This window comes from Mytilus trossulus, chromosome 6, assembly GCF_036588685.1.
Source record: "Mytilus trossulus isolate FHL-02 chromosome 6, PNRI_Mtr1.1.1.hap1, whole genome shotgun sequence".
NCBI lineage: Eukaryota > Metazoa > Mollusca > Bivalvia > Mytilida > Mytilidae > Mytilus > Mytilus trossulus.
In genome coordinates, this window is record NC_086378.1 from 27,245,343 (window position 1) to 27,264,287 (window position 18,945).

The window sequence follows — 18,945 nt, forward strand, 5'->3', positions numbered from 1 at the left end:
ACGGATTATATAAACCGGAGGGAAAATATAATACAAGCCCAAACGAAATAAATATAAACAAGTCTAAATTGAAAACAACGTTCAAACCTATGATTGCGTTGGATAAAAACCGCAATTTTTATACGTGTGCATGTAACAAATTTCGTTGTAGAGGCGGTCTAAATACAGCAATAACAACATTTTCCAAAAGACAAAAAGAGGGAAAAAAAACATATTTTAACAAAACGCATTGGACTAACAGGTCGAATAACTGATGTTCTTAAACCCTGCTGACTGCCATTGATGATTGCCAAATAAATTGATCACAAGGTGTAACGGAATGGATCTTTATTAATTTAATACGAAGTAGAAAACAATAAACTTGCGGCAAAGATGGTAAACCACAACATGAGGTGCTAAATTTTATTACACCATATCCGGATTTCGACAATTAATGTCTCTTCAGTGATGTTAGGGATCGAAAAGTATTTAGAAGGCCATTTAATTTATGTCAATTTAGGATAGACTCTTGAATTTTAAAGAGTCAAAATAGGATGAACGGATTATATAAACCGGAGGGAAAATATAATACAAGCCCAAACGAAATAAATATAAACAAGTCTAAATTGAAAACAACGTTCAAACCTATGATTGCGTTGGATAAAAAACCGCAATTTTTATACGTGTGCATGTAACAAATTTCGTTGAAGAGGGGGTCTAAATACAGCACTAACAACATTTTCCAAAAGACAAAAAGAGGGAAAAAACATATTTTAACAAAACGCATTTGACTAACAGGTCGAACAACTGATGTTCTTAAACCCTGCTGACTGCCATTGACGATTGCCAAATAAATTGATCACAAGGTGTAACAAAATGGATCTATATTAATTTAATACGAAGTAGAAAACAATAAACTTGCGGCAAAGATGGTAAACCACAACATGAGGTGCTAATTTTTTTACACCATATCCGGATTTCGACAATTAATGTCTCTTCAGTGATGTTAGGGATCGAAAAGTATTTAGAAGGCCATTTAATTTATGTCAATTTAGGATAGACTCTTAAATTTTAAAGAGTCAAAATAGGATGAACGAATTATATAAACCGGAGAGAAAATATAATACAAGCCCAAACGAAATAAATATAAACAAGTCTAAATTAAAAACAACGTTCAAACCTATGATTGCGTTGGATAAAAACCGCAATTTTTATACGTGTGCATGTAACAAATTTCGTTGTAGAGGGGGTCTAAATACAGCACTAACAACATTTTCCAAAAGACAAAAAGAGGGAAAAAAACATATTTTAACAAAACGCATTTGACTAACAGGTCGAACAACTGATGTTCTTAAACCCTGCTGACTGCCATTGACGATTGCCAAATAAATTGATCACAAGGTGTAACAAAATGGATCTATATTAATTTAATACGAAGTAAAAAACAATAAACTTGCGGCAAAGATGGTAAACCACAACATGAGGTGCTAAATGTTTTACATCATATCCGGATTTCGACAATTAATGTCTCTTCAGTGATGTTAGGGATCGAAAAGTATTTGGAAGGCCATTTAATGTATGTCAATTTAGGATAGACTCTTGAATTTTAAAGAGTCAAAATAGAATGAACCAATTATATAAACCGGAGGGAAAATATAATACAAGCCCAAACGAAATAAATATAAACAAGTCTAAATTAAAAACAACGTTCAAACCTATGATTGCGTTGGACAAAAACCGCAATTTTTATACGTGTGCATGTAACAAATTTCGTTGTAGAGGGGGTCTAAATACAGCACTAACAACATTTTCCAAAAGACAAAAAGAGGGGGAAAAAAACATATTTTTTACAAAACGCATTTGCCTAACAGGTCGAACAACTGATGTTCTTAAACCCTGCTGACTGCCAGTGACGATTGCCAAATAAATTGATCACAAGGTGTAACAAAATGGATCTATATTAATTTAATACGAAGTAGAAAACAATAAACTTGCGGCAAAGATGGTAAACCACAACATGAGGTGCTAAATTTTTTACACCATATCCGGATTTCGACAATTAATGTCTCTTCAGTGATGTTAGGGATCGAAAAGTATTTGGAAGGCCATTTAATTTATGTCAATTTAGGATAGACTCTTGAATTTTAAAGAGTCAAAATAGGATGAACGGATTATATAAACCGGAGGGAAAATATAATACAAGCCCAAACGAAATAAATATAAACAAGTCTAAATTGAAAACAACGTTCAAATCTATGATTGCGTTGGATAAAAACCGCAATTTTTATACGTGTGCATGTAACAAATTTCGTTGTAGAGGGGGTCTAAATACAGCAATAACAACATTTTCCAAAAGACAAAAAGAGGGAAAAAAAACATATTTTAACAAAACGCATTGGACTAACAGGTCGAATAACTGATGTTCTTAAACCCTGCTGACTGCCATTGATGATTGCCAAATAAATTGATCACAAGGTGTAACGGAATGGATCTTTATTAATTTAATACGAAGTAGAAAACAATAAACTTGCGGCAAAGATGGTAAACCACAACATGAGGTGCTAAATTTTTTACACCATATCCGGATTTCGACAATTAATGTCTCTTCAGTGATGTTAGGGATCGAAAAGTATTTAGAAGGCCATTTAATTTATGTCAATTTAGGATAGACTCTTAAATTTTAAAGAGTCAAAATAGGATGAACGAATTATATAAACCGGAGAGAAAATATAATACAAGCCCAAACGAAATAAATATAAACAAGTCTAAATTAAAAACAACGTTCAAACCTATGATTGCGTTGGATAAAAACCGCAATTTTTATACGTGTGCATGTAACAAATTTCGTTGTAGAGGGGGTCTAAATACAGCACTAACAACATTTTCCAAAAGACAAAAAGAGGGAAAAAAACATATTTTAACAAAACGCATTTGACTAACAGGTCGAACAACTGATGTTCTTAAACCCTGCTGACTGCCATTGACGATTGCCAAATAAATTGATCACAAGGTGTAACAAAATGGATCTATATTAATTTAATACGAAGTAAAAAACAATAAACTTGCGGCAAAGATGGTAAACCACAACATGAGGTGCTAAATGTTTTACATCATATCCGGATTTCGACAATTAATGTCTCTTCAGTGATGTTAGGGATCGAAAAGTATTTGGAAGGCCATTTAATGTATGTCAATTTAGGATAGACTCTTGAATTTTAAAGAGTCAAAATAGAATGAACCAATTATATAAACCGGAGGGAAAATATAATACAAGCCCAAACGAAATAAATATAAACAAGTCTAAATTAAAAACAACGTTCAAACCTATGATTGCGTTGGACAAAAACCGCAATTTTTATACGTGTGCATGTAACAAATTTCGTTGTAGAGGGGGTCTAAATACAGCACTAACAACATTTTCCAAAAGACAAAAAGAGGGGGAAAAAAACATATTTTTTACAAAACGCATTTGCCTAACAGGTCGAACAACTGATGTTCTTAAACCCTGCTGACTGCCAGTGACGATTGCCAAATAAATTGATCACAAGGTGTAACAAAATGGATCTATATTAATTTAATACGAAGTAGAAAACAATAAACTTGCGGCAAAGATGGTAAACCACAACATGAGGTGCTAAATTTTTTACACCATATCCGGATTTCGACAATTAATGTCTCTTCAGTGATGTTAGGGATCGAAAAGTATTTGGAAGGCCATTTAATTTATGTCAATTTAGGATAGACTCTTGAATTTTAAAGAGTCAAAATAGGATGAACGGATTATATAAACCGGAGGGAAAATATAATACAAGCCCAAACGAAATAAATATAAACAAGTCTAAATTGAAAACAACGTTCAAATCTATGATTGCGTTGGATAAAAACCGCAATTTTTATACGTGTGCATGTAACAAATTTCGTTGTAGAGGGGGTCTAAATACAGCAATAACAACATTTTCCAAAAGACAAAAAGAGGGAAAAAAAACATATTTTAACAAAACGCATTGGACTAACAGGTCGAATAACTGATGTTCTTAAACCCTGCTGACTGCCATTGATGATTGCCAAATAAATTGATCACAAGGTGTAACGGAATGGATCTTTATTAATTTAATACGAAGTAGAAAACAATAAACTTGCGGCAAAGATGGTAAACCACAACATGAGGTGCTAAATTTTTTACACCATATCCGGATTTCGACAATTAATGTCTCTTCAGTGATGTTAGGGATCGAAAAGTATTTAGAAGGCCATTTAATTTATGTCAATTTAGGATAGACTCTTAAATTTTAAAGAGTCAAAATAGGATGAACGAATTATATAAACCGGAGAGAAAATATAATACAAGCCCAAACGAAATAAATATAAACAAGTCTAAATTAAAAACAACGTTCAAACCTATGATTGCGTTGGATAAAAACCGCAATTTTTATACGTGTGCATGTAACAAATTTCGTTGTAGAGGGGGTCTAAATACAGCACTAACAACATTTTCCAAAAGACAAAAAGAGGGAAAAAAACATATTTTAACAAAACGCATTTGACTAACAGGTCGAACAACTGATGTTCTTAAACCCTGCTGACTGCCATTGACGATTGCCAAATAAATTGATCACAAGGTGTAACAAAATGGATCTATATTAATTTAATACGAAGTAAAAAACAATAAACTTGCGGCAAAGATGGTAAACCACAACATGAGGTGCTAAATGTTTTACATCATATCCGGATTTCGACAATTAATGTCTCTTCAGTGATGTTAGGGATCGAAAAGTATTTGGAAGGCCATTTAATGTATGTCAATTTAGGATAGACTCTTGAATTTTAAAGAGTCAAAATAGAATGAACCAATTATATAAACCGGAGGGAAAATATAATACAAGCCCAAACGAAATAAATATAAACAAGTCTAAATTAAAAACAACGTTCAAACCTATGATTGCGTTGGACAAAAACCGCAATTTTTATACGTGTGCATGTAACAAATTTCGTTGTAGAGGGGGTCTAAATACAGCACTAACAACATTTTCCAAAAGACAAAAAGAGGGGGAAAAAAACATATTTTTTACAAAACGCATTTGCCTAACAGGTCGAACAACTGATGTTCTTAAACCCTGCTGACTGCCAGTGACGATTGCCAAATAAATTGATCACAAGGTGTAACAAAATGGATCTATATTAATTTAATACGAAGTAGAAAACAATAAACTTGCGGCAAAGATGGTAAACCACAACATGAGGTGCTAAATTTTTTACACCATATCCGGATTTCGACAATTAATGTCTCTTCAGTGATGTTAGGGATCGAAAAGTATTTGGAAGGCCATTTAATTTATGTCAATTTAGGATAGACTCTTGAATTTTAAAGAGTCAAAATAGGATGAACGGATTATATAAACCGGAGGGAAAATATAATACAAGCCCAAACGAAATAAATATAAACAAGTCTAAATTGAAAACAACGTTCAAACCTATGATTGCGTTGGATAAAAACCGCAATTTTTATACGTGTGCATGTAACAAATTTCGTTGTAGAGGGGGTCTAAATACAGCAATAACAACATTTTCCAAAAGACAAAAAGAGGGAAAAAAAACATATTTTAACAAAACGCATTGGACTAACAGGTCGAATAACTGATGTTCTTAAACCCTGCTGACTGCCATTGATGATTGCCAAATAAATTGATCACAAGGTGTAACGGAATGGATCTTTATTAATTTAATACGAAGTAGAAAACAATAAACTTGCGGCAAAGATGGTAAACCACAACATGAGGTGCTAAATTTTTTACACCATATCCGGATTTCGACAATTAATGTCTCTTCAGTGATGTTAGGGATCGAAAAGTATTTAGAAGGCCATTTAATTTATGTCAATTTAGGATAGACTCTTGAATTTTAAAGAGTCAAAATAGGATGAACGGATTATATAAACCGGAGGGAAAATATAATACAAGCCCAAACGAAATAAATATAAACAAGTCTAAATTGAAAACAACGTTCAAACCTATGATTGCGTTGGATAAAAAACCGCAATTTTTATACGTGTGCATGTAACAAATTTCGTTGAAGAGGGGGTCTAAATACAGCACTAACAACATTTTCCAAAAGACAAAAAGAGGGAAAAACATATTTTAACAAAACGCATTTGACTAACAGGTCGAACAACTGATGTTCTTAAACCCTGCTGACTGCCATTGACGATTGCCAAATAAATTGATCACAAGGTGTAACAAAATGGATCTATATTAATTTAATACGAAGTAGAAAACAATAAACTTGCGGCAAAGATGGTAAACCACAACATGAGGTGCTAATTTTTTTACACCATATCCGGATTTCGACAATAAATGTCTCTTCAGTGATGTTAGGGATCGAAAAGTATTTAGAAGGCCATTTAATTTATGTCAATTTAGGATAGACTCTTAAATTTTAAAGAGTCAAAATAGGATGAACGAATTATATAAACCGGAGAGAAAATATAATACAAGCCCAAACGAAATAAATATAAACAAGTCTAAATTAAAAACAACGTTCAAACCTATGATTGCGTTGGATAAAAACCGCAATTTTTATACGTGTGCATGTAACAAATTTCGTTGTAGAGGGGGTCTAAATACAGCACTAACAACATTTTCCAAAAGACAAAAAGAGGGAAAAAAACATATTTTAACAAAACGCATTTGACTAACAGGTCGAACAACTGATGTTCTTAAACCCTGCTGACTGCCATTGACGATTGCCAAATAAATTGATCACAAGGTGTAACAAAATGGATCTATATTAATTTAATACGAAGTAGAAAACAATAAACTTGCGGCAAAGATGGTAAACCACAACATGAGGTGCTAAATTTTTTACACCATATCCGGATATATACAACTCGTCTAAACATCAACCCAACAATGTTAGATCTGTAAATTTGCTTTCGCAAATTTAAAAAAAAAAAAAAATTGCTTTCACAGATCTTACATTGTTGGGTTGATGTTTAGACGAGTTGTATATACATTATGTACACAGCCATGTGTCACCATCATTGATGGCGATCCGATGGATACATCTGTTGTATGGTTGTCACTGACTCAGACGTACTTATATATATATATATACAACTCGTCTTAACATCAACCCAACAATGTTAGATCTGTAAATTTGCTTTCGCAAATATATATATATATCATGTACTGTAGTACGCCGCTAGATTAAAACTGAGGTGGAAAGGTAACACATGCCCACCGATAGCTCTTTTTTTAGAGCCCAGGTGGTCGTGTGGTCTAGCGGGACGGCTGCAGTGCAAGCGATTTGGTGTCACGATATCACAGTAGCATGGGTTCGAATCCCGGTGAGGGAAGAACCAAAAATTTGCGAAAGCAAATTTACAGATCTAACATTGTTGGGTTACAATGGTAAAAGTCTATAAAAAGGACCAACCAGCAAAAAAAAAGAAAAAAAGTTCTTTGTTAAAACTTGTGTCACAGAAGAAGGCCATTTGTTGATCCGAAATATTTATCAACACGATTTAATAACAACATTTTGGTATAATAACATCTTATATCAGTACCGTTGTGCAAAACTTTAGACTGATATATATGAACGAGAACATGCTAATATTATATGAATATTAACCCCGCTTTATACATTTATACATGATATATGCCCAACACACCGAGCATGATATTGAGCGTGCTATTTACGTGGTAATACAGGGGTCAGACTACCAATTTAAATCCCCTATATGATAAATGCTCTCGGCATTCTAATATGTTTTACCTTAAGTTCCAATTCAAAGAATCCAGGTATATCATGAACTGTAAATGTATCTCCTTTCTATATGTCTATGTACAACTAATGTTTGAAAGCGTGTACTAAAAATCTGAAGTGCGGAAGTCAACTACTACTAAAAATAACCTTTGTTTTCTGAAAATGATACATAAATATAAGTGTTGTCTAGGATTAATCGGTTAATCAGTTACCGTTGGAATGACCGAATATCGAATATCGAAATCGCTAATCGGTTAACCGGCCCTTTTTTCCAATACATAGCAAATGACATTTTACTATAAAACAATACGAATATATTCGTTCTAATAAGAATTTAATCCTTGAATTGAACTTGTTCTGATTTGTCGCGCATCCTTGATGCCCATCATATCAGAACAAGAGCAATTCAAAATTCAAGGATTTAATTTTAATTTTATTGGAATATATTTTAATTGCATTACATCTTACCTGTAAACATAGTTGACTAATATCATTCCTCCTATGTCTGCCTTTTTAAGTGTTCCCTGTTCTATTTTTCTAAAAACTTCCGATGTTATCCAAGACAACACAATTTTATTTTTAAAAAACACTATATACACATAGGTGCAAAGAATGAAATAATAATAAATAGTATACAAAATAAATCGTGCACATGATAAGATACTAATGTTGCAATTACAATAAACGATAGTTTCTTAAGTATTTACGATGCATTGTCCAGACGTAGCGTTATCTACATCCAATTAAATATAAACGAGGATCATCTTTCTTTGGCCCTTTCTATCAAAACGTCTGTCAATATATAATGTTAAGAGAAGATGGTAAAAAATAGAGATTGTTATGTTTATTTCACTAGTTCGGTAGTCAATACTTTCATTTTGTGTTGACAAAAAATATAATTTAACTGCTATGTTTTTGCCGAATTTGAATTCAAAACACTAGAATTCTTCTATCCTCTGGTATAGATTGCCTAAGCCTTGTCTGGCACAATCTTGTTAATTTCTTTTTTAACTTCATATTTGTATTGGCCATCGAAAACATGATTTTTCGTGTTCTTCACTTTAATGCATTTTCATCAACTTAACAAATAGATATCATTTGTTAAATGCAGTCGTGACAATTTATATTACAGTTGTTGTCCATTCGTTTGACGTGTTTGATCTTTTGATTTTATCATTTGATAAGGGACTTTCCAATTCGAATTATCTATGGAGTTCGGTATTTTTTTTATTTTTCTTTTCGTGCAATGTTTGTGATGTCCTTTATGTGTTTTATAAATTAGCGCAGTCTTTTAATTTCACCTTTCGGTATATTGATGATGTACGTCTCTGATTAATAAAAGATTCAGTGATCATTTACATTTAATATATCCAAGTGAAATTAAAGAAACTACCGACACAGATAAATCAGCTTCATATTTATACCTTTTTCTCTAAATGACTACTGATGGTAGGTTGAATACCAAAATTTATGACAAACGCGATGATTTTAATTTTCCTATAGTCAACTTTCCATTTCTGTGTAGCAACATCCCAGCGGCACCAATATATGGAGTATATGTGTCTCAATTGATACGTTACTTTAGAGCCAGCTCAAAATACGTTGATTTTGTTGAACGAGGAATACTGCTTTCTCAAAAGTTGCTAAGACAGGGCTATGAATTCATCAAATTAAGTTCATAACTCAAGAAATTTTACAGTCACCATCATGAGCTGATTGGCCATTATGACAAAAGTGTGTCAAAAATCGTATCAGATATTCCTCCTCAGTCATAATAACCTTCCATCATTACCGAAGTGAACAATGAAATAACACGACGGATGCCGTATACGATGCAGGAAATGCTTACCCTTCCGGAGCTCCTGATTTCATTCCCGGTTTTTAGTGGAGTTCGTGTTGTTTCTTAATTATTATTTATAACTGTTGATGTAAATGTCCTTTGGTTTTGGGTTCTTTTTCTACTCCTTGGATATGATTGTGATTGTCTTTTTTTTAACCACAAGAAATAAACATTTACTGTATCTTATTTATAAATACCTGAAATGAAAATAATATTCTTGATTTTGGCAATAGTTTATAATAATTCATTCTGCCATTTATGCAGTTTTTATTGCAAGTAGCATGGTTTAAATTGAAAGTGTTACACACAACGATATTTATATTTTTTTTTCCTTTGTGGTCCTCTTACATTGTTTTGTTTACCCTTTGTGATCCTCTAACATTATTTTAAGTACATGTCATATGAACTCCATTTTTTTTTATTTTTATCAGTAATTATTTACATAATACTTGAGAAAATATGTAGTAAAAACAGTTTCTTTTTAATTGAAAATGAAACCATTGAAACAATTGATATAGCATGATAAATCAATAGACCACTTTCGAGTTCATCCATCACCGGAAAAAACTCGTCAATTATACGCGCATTTATCACCGTCATTTGTGCGTTTAGGGGCGTCGTCACTTCCGTTCCAATGTTGAGCGAGTGGTTGGAAAACTATAATTCTATATTGTACGAATTATTCGGCAAATTGAATTCTCAAAATTGACAACCAGCACTGCTGTCATTAGGGAATTGTCATTAAGTACCTACAGAACAACCATTATTTCTAGTTTATCCTACACAATGACGATCACTATGACGCTTGATGAACGTAAATAGTGCAGGGATACAGGCGACCCCCTCTATCTGGTAAATGACGTCATAAAGGTGCGTATAATTGACGAGTTTTTTTCCGGTGACGGATGAACTCGAAAGTGGTCTCTTAAACTGCGTTAAGTTACTCAAAGTAACTAACTTTAAATATATTTAATATAAAAAGAAACATATGTCCTTTTCTAGATAAATAGTGAATATCCCAGATTCACATTGTCTTCAAAACTCAAATTTACGACAAAAGAGACAATTTTACTTCTTTATTGTAATGTTTCCTTATTTGGACGGAAATGTTCAATGGGTTCTTCTTACGTTGGACATTTCCCAAATCGATCGGTATGTCCATGTCATTTATTAATTTTTTATAAACGTAATAGTTACCATATTTATATATGTAACTATTAAATTTTAAAATATAGGATCCTGTTTCCAAAAATCAATTATCATATAACAAAACTTCTATGAAATTATTTCATATGCATAAATATTTAATTTTGAAGTTTGGCTGCACCCTCTACCGTCTTTTTACCAACGGGATCTCACATCAATGATTTCGGATTTGATTGATTAACTAGAGTCTCTAAAGAGCTTGTGTCGCTCACCTTGGTATATGTGAATTAAACAAAGGAAGCAGACAGTTCATGACAAAATTATGTTTAGGTGATTGTGATGTGTTTGTACATCTTACTTTACTGAGCATTCTTGCTGCTTACAATTATCTCTATCTATAATGAATTTGTCCATGTAGTTTCAGTGGAAAACGTTAGTAAAAATTTACAAATTTGATGAAAATTGTTAAAAATTGATTATAAAGGACAATAACTTCTTAGGGGGTCAATCGACCGGTTTGATCATTTGACTTATTTTTTAGTCTTAAATTGCTGTACATTATTGCTGTTTACAGTTTATCTCAATCTATAATAATATTCAAGATAATAACCCTTAAAAATTTCCTTAAAATTACCAATTTAGGGGCAGCAACCTAACAACGAGTTGTCTGATTCATCTACAAATTTCAGGGCAGATAGATCTTGACCAGATTAACAATTTTAACCCTTGTCAGATTTGCTATAAATGCTTTGGTTTTTGAGTTATAAGCCAAACACTGCATTTTACCCCTATGTTCTATTTTTAGCCGTAGCGGCCAATTTGGTTGGTTTGCCCGGTCACAAAACACAATTTTTAAACTAGATACATCAATGATGATTGTGTTAAGTTTGGATTAATTTGGCTTGGTAGTTTCAGAGGAGAAGATTTTTGAAAAGATCATGGAGATTTACGAAAAATGGTAAAAAAATGACTATAAAGAGCAATAACTCCTAAACGGGTCAACTGACCATTTTTGTCTTGTTGACTTATTTGTAAATCTTACTTTGCTGAACATTTTTGCTGTTTACAGTTTATCTCTATCTATAATAATATTCAAGACATTATCCAAAACAGCAAAATTTCCTTAAAATTACCAATTCAGGGGCAGCAACCCAACAACAGGTTGTCCCATTCATCTTTACATTTCAGGGCAGATAGATCTTGACGAGATAAACAATTTTACCCCGTGTCAGATTTGCTCTAAATGCTTTGGTTTTTGAGTAATAACCAAAAACTGCATTTAACCTCTATGTTCTATTTTTAGCCGTGGCGACCATCTTTGATAGTTGGCCGGGTCAAAAAACACAATTCTTAAACTAGATACATCAATGATGATTATGGTAAAGGTTGGATTAATTTGTCCCGGTAGTTTCAGAGGAGAAGATTTTTGTAAAAGATCATGGAGATTTACGAAAAATGGTTAAAAATTGACTATAAAGGGCAATAACTCCTAAAGGGGTCAACTGAATATTTTTGTCCTGTTGACTTTTTTGTGTAAATCTTACTTTGCTGAACATTTTTGCTGTTTACAGTTTATCTCTATCAATAATAATATTTAAGATAATATCCAAAACAGCAAAATTTCTTTTTAAAATTACCAATTCAGGGACAGCAATCCAACAACGGGTTGTCCCATTCATCTTAACATTTAAGGGCAGATAGATCTTGACCAGATAAACAATTTTACCCCGTGTCAGATTTGCTCTAAATGCTTTGGGTTTTGAGTAATAACCAAAAACTGCATTTAACCTCCATGTTCTATTTTTAGCCGTGGCGGCCATCTTTGATAGTTGGCCGGGTAAAAAAACTCAATTCTTAAACCTATATATCAATGATGATTGTGGCCAAGGTTGGATTAATTTGGCCCGGTAGTTTCAGAGGAGAAGATTTTTGTAAAATATCATGGAGCTCACGAAAAATGGTTAAAAATTGACTATAAAGGGCAATAACTCCTAAAGGGGTCTACTGACCAATTTTGTGTTGTTGACTTATTTGTGAATCTTACTTTGCTGAACATTATTGCTGTTTACAGTTTATCTCTATCTATAATAATATTCAAGACATTATCCAAAACAGCAAAATTTCCTTAAAATTACCAATTCAGGGGCAGCAACCCAACAACAGGTTGTCCCATTCATCTTTACATTTCAGGGCAGATAGATCTTGACGAGATAAACAATTTTACCCCGTGTCAGATTTGCTCTAAATGCTTTGGTTTTTGAGTAATAACCAAAAACTGCATTTAACCTCTATGTTCTATTTTTAGCCGTGGCGACCATCTTTGATAGTTGGCCGGGTCAAAAAACACAATTCTTAAACTAGATACATCAATGATGATTATGGTAAAGGTTGGATTAATTTGTCCCGGTAGTTTCAGAGGAGAAGATTTTTGTAAAAGATCATGGAGATTTACGAAAAATGGTTAAAAATTGACTATAAAGGGCAATAACTCCTAAAGGGGTCAACTGAATATTTTTGTCCTGTTGACTTTTTTGTGTAAATCTTACTTTGCTGAACATTTTTGCTGTTTACAGTTTATCTCTATCAATAATAATATTTAAGATAATATCCAAAACAGCAAAATTTCTTTTTAAAATTACCAATTCAGGGACAGCAATCCAACAACGGGTTGTCCCATTCATCTTAACATTTAAGGGCAGATAGATCTTGACCAGATAAACAATTTTACCCCGTGTCAGATTTGCTCTAAATGCTTTGGGTTTTGAGTAATAACCAAAAACTGCATTTAACCTCCATGTTCTATTTTTAGCCGTGGCGGCCATCTTTGATAGTTGGCCGGGTAAAAAAACTCAATTCTTAAACCTATATATCAATGATGATTGTGGCCAAGGTTGGATTAATTTGGCCCGGTAGTTTCAGAGGAGAAGATTTTTGTAAAAGATCATGGAGCTTTACGAAAAATGGTTAAAAATTGACTATAAAGGGCAATAACTCCTAAAGGGGTCTACTGACCAATTTTGTGTTGTTGACTTATTTGTGAATCTTACTTTGCTGAACATTATTGCTGTTTACAGTTTATCTCCATCTATAATAAAATCCAAGATAATAACCAAAAACAGTAAAATTTCCATAAAATTACCAATTTAGGGGCAGCAACCCAACAATGGGTTGTTTGATTCATCTGTAAATTTCAGGGCAGATAGATCTTGACTTGATAAACAATTTTACTCCATGTCAGATTGCTCTAAATGCTTTGGTTTTTGAGTTATAAGCCAAAAACTGCATTTTATCCCTATGTTCTATTTTTAGCCACAAACTCTATTCTAGATACACTAGGAATCAATCAGATGAACTTTGGTTTGAATTGGTTTAGTAGTTTCAGAGTAGAAGATTTTTGTAAAAGTTAACGCCGGACGACGGACGACAGACGACGAACGACGACGGACGACGGACGCCAAGTGATGAGAAAAGCTCACTTGGCCTTTTAGGCCAGATGAGCTAAAAAGTAACTTTATATGTATTGCTACTAGTTTTAATCAAAACTTAGATTTATTCATCCTTGGCAGGCGGTACACATATTTTGTACTATTATTCCAGTCACACTAAGATCTAACCTCACACTAATTGTAACAGAAAATGTTTTAGTTCTAATGTAAAGCATAATGCCCTTTATATACACAGAAAAATTCCCATAAAATCTAACTTGAGGCAAACACAATATTAGCATTTAAAATTTCCTATTGAGATTACTAATGGAAGGGGATATAACTCTGCAAAAAGTAGTCTTTTTGGTCAGTTTTTGGTTGATTTTCTTGAAATTTATATAAAGTATGATTAATTGATGGGGTTATAAGTTTGTATTTGACCGAACTGTATAATCTTCTTCTAATGAAATGTACAAAACCAAGAGTTTTTGGTAGTTTTATTTTTTTGTGTGCATTTTTCATTTAACAAATTGCAAATTCTGGTTGCTGATGTTATTCCAAACCCTGTACTAAATCTAATTCGATAGGCCACATTCTTTAACAGGAAACGGCATTGTACTAACGTCATTTCGAACTTATCCATTATCATCTATGGAATGGAAATTCCATGCGGTCAACCAACTCTTTATGACGTCTGTAAAACTTACGAAGAAATAACTTCAACTTTACCACTTTGACTCTACGTTTAAAAGCATCCTTGCCTGCAGCAACTCTATATCAAGGAAACCATGATAGGAAACACAAGCCCTGGAAACTGGGAAATATATATTACGTATGCAGAGGCTACTTGAATGTTGCTACATAGAAATGAAAATTCACAATTGGGAAGTTGTTATCATCTCTTTTGTCATAATGTTTCATTGTCAATTTCTAGATGTAAGTACAGTGTCTACATAAGAAATGCCTGTACCAAGTCAGGAATATGACAGTTGTTATCCATTCGTTTGATGTGTTTGGACTTTTGATTTTGCCTTTTGATTTTTGATTTTCCTTTTTAAATTTTCCTCGGAGTTTAGTATTTTTGTGTTTTTACTTGTTCATGATATGAAGCAGACTTAGATCTAACTGTAATAAACCGACGAGATAGAACATTTCAGTTACCCAATAGTGAACTTTCAATTTCTATGAAGCAACATTCTTTCAAGCCAGCATACCGTGTGTTATATGTCTCCCAGTAAATACAATAAATTAGAGCTTGCCCTTCCAATGATTTCCTTGAAAGAGGATTGTTGCTCAATAAGAAGCTTTTGAATCAAGAGTTCCAAGTGATGAAGTAGAAATCTTCGACAATTGTGTGGGCTCTTTAAAGAGTTGGATGGCCGTTATGGAATATCTGTTTTACAGATGACGACGGATGTGTTTCAAATGTCGTCACCATAATCCTTTCTTATTTTCCTCGAATGTCAACCCGATTTCACTTCAAGCGTTGGAAGAGGTCGTGTTGGGCAGCTTTTAGTTTTCTATGTTGTGTTTTATCTCATGATCTGTGTTGTGTCACGTTGGACTTTTTATTCTAAATGTTCTTATTTATGTGTGTGGTATCTTTTTATATAGTGAATACGAATGATTGTTGTGCATATACATATCAGTTGCGAGTGGTATGCTTTGATAAATGGAACAAACTTACAAAGAACTATGGTCCTTGATATCAGCTGCAACCTAAGAAACAGAGCATACGGAACATGCCCTTTTTATACTCAATCCCTACAACCCACTTCGCAATGGGGATAGTAGACAATTATAACTCTTGATTGGTTGGTTATTATAGGTCGATTTTCTGTTGTTGAAAACTTGTTGGCCTCTTGATGTGTGGTTTTTTTTTGGTTTTTTTTCATTCGTTAGGTAATTGTCTAATTAAGATGTATACTGCATCTCTTTTTTATTAATACTGAAGACTGAAATATCGACTGCCAAATGAATATTTCCGTGAACATTGTTAAATGATCCCTAAATAGCCAGTAGTGGTTGGACTGGTTCTTTTAGAATTTTATAATGTAAAAGACTCATTTTCTTTGAAGTTTCTCCAAAATTTTGAAGGAAATCTTGATTCAGTTTGAAGTATGATCGAAAAATTCTGTACATGAAAACCAATTATGAATGATATTCAGCTGTTATTTTGGAAGCTTCTCTTTAAAATTCGTGGGTATTACCTTTGTAATCAATATGTGGTCGTGTTGTGATCCCCTGTCACATATGTTCTTTCAAATTGATTGTTGTTGAAAATATCACATATGGACAGACAACGTATTTGTGATTTGTATAACAGATATTGAATTCTATGTTTGACACCTGTTACAGCTGTGTTTGTTTTTATCAAAATAAATCTTTTATAAATTACGGTTTAAAATTTTACCTCTTTTAAATCAATTTTCACGTGTTTTGTTTGTGTAAAAAAAATCCAAAATATTCTCGAAATTGCTCTAATTAGTAAGTATTTCATTCTTTTTTTTCTCACTTAAACAAGAGAGGCGGAAGAACCTTCTAATACTTCATAAGTCTTCAACAGTACTAGTGTCTGAACAGAAATGAGACGAACCAGGATGTTGTCAAAGAAGGTTTCGGTCTAAGATAAAAACACCTTCTTGACAAATACTTATCATCAACTTCACAGTTAATACATGATGGTCTTGAATTATAGTTATGAGTGCTGAAATTGTTTATTATCTTAATTATGTGTCACTGTGTTTCTTTTATTTATTTTTTTGTATATATTTAAACCTTACTGTTTTGTCCATTTTTGGTCTTTTGACATGGCTCGGTATTCGGATATCCCGCTATTGTGTAATTTGGCTATGGTAAATTTTAAATCATGTCTTTCATTTTTGCATATGTACTATGCCAGTCTACAGACAGTCTGCATTGATTTTTGTGTTATGTGTTGACATAATTGTTTGTTTTTATATTGATTTAGATTTATAACACAATGTTGACTGTTCTACTAGTTTATGACATTTTTACCTATTATTTCTGTTTGTTTTGCTCAATCATTGATGTCAATGTTATGAAATACCATGCGATTGACATACAAGTGTGAGGTTTGACAAGCTGTAAAACCAGGTTAAATCCAACAATCAATATTGTCTACATAAAACATGCAAGTACCAAGTCAGTCATAAGACAGCTGTTTTCCATGATTTAGTTTGATGTGTATTTAAAAGTTTTTAATATTGCAATTTGTTAAGGCACTTCCCGTTAAGAATTTTTTCTTGGAGTTCAGTATCTTATCTTATTTTACTTCATACCAAAAGGACGTTCAACCTTAAAAGTAAAATTAACCTCAAACACGGACAACGCTTTTCGAAAAATACAAAAAAGACTAAAAGGCGAGAGAAAATAAAACACAACATAGAAAACATATGAACACGAACCCCACCAAAATCTCAGCGTGATCGTTGGTGATTCGCAATGGTGAGCAGATTCTGTTCCAAATGCCACACATGTCACAAATAATGAAGTGTAATACTGGCATTATCGGTCATTATATTATGTGGTAAGGTATATATTCTTTACATTTTCACGCCTTTCTTCGTTTGGTCATTACTTTTTTGTATACCCGATTAAATTGATACAATCGTAATTCTATATTTCTGTGTATTGGCATTCCAAGCAACAGTTTGCCTTGTTACTCTTTGTCCGAATTTTTTTTCTGAGAAACTTTTTCTGTGTTGTGATTTTCTTTTAATATATAATAAGATTTTCAATGAGACCAAATGCCAAAAAAAGGTAACACCCATAGGTACGGAATTTAACAATGAACAACCCACAACCAGATAGTAAGCTATAAAAGGTCCCGAAATGACAAATGAAAAAAAAAATCTAACGAGAAAACTAACCGCACTAATTATTTACAAAACAATGTACAAAGAACAAATACGATATACATATATACAGCAATAAACGACAACAACTGAATTACATATTCTTGACTTTGGACAGGCACATGGAGAATGCAGCGGAGCTAGACATGTTTGCTGACGCTACCCCCACCCCAACCTAGAAATGTTGTGTAACAGTACGACGAGAGAACAAACTCTTAAAATCAGTTGAAGTGGGCCTAACTAACTCATGAGATCGAAACAAAGCACATAAAACCCCTTAAACAAACTCAAAAGACACAAAGAACAGATATGCGTGTATTTGAAGTTAACTCTTGCTAGTGCAAAGCCATTGACAACTAATACAAATTCCGTTTTCTAAGACTATAAGTTTAATAAGTACACATCCAGCTTCATAATGATTTAGTGTAAAGACGTTTTTAAAGCATAGTTGTAACCTCAAAAACCTCATAGTTGTATCGTATCAAAAAACAGTTGTTGGCATGACACGGGTTATGTACTTCTTATGGTATGATACTAAACCCCTAACGGGAAGGATTGTGCCTGATATTCATATGATGAAATCATAATCTTTCATTCAGTTTAACTGAATTCTGGAGCTGGCATGTCAGTTAACTGCTAGTAGTCTGTTGTTATTTATGTATTATTGTCATTTTGCTTATTTTCTTTGGTTACATCTTCTGACATCAGACTCGGACTTCTCTTGAATTGAATTTTAAATGTGCGTATTGTTCTGCATTTACTTTTTTACATTGGCTAGAGGTATAGGGGAGGGTTGAGATCTCATAAACATGTTTAACCCCGCCGCAATTTTGCGCCTGTCCCAAGTCAGGAGCCTCTGGCCTTTGTTAGTCTTGTATTATTTTAATTTTAGTTTCTTGTGTACAATTCGGAAATT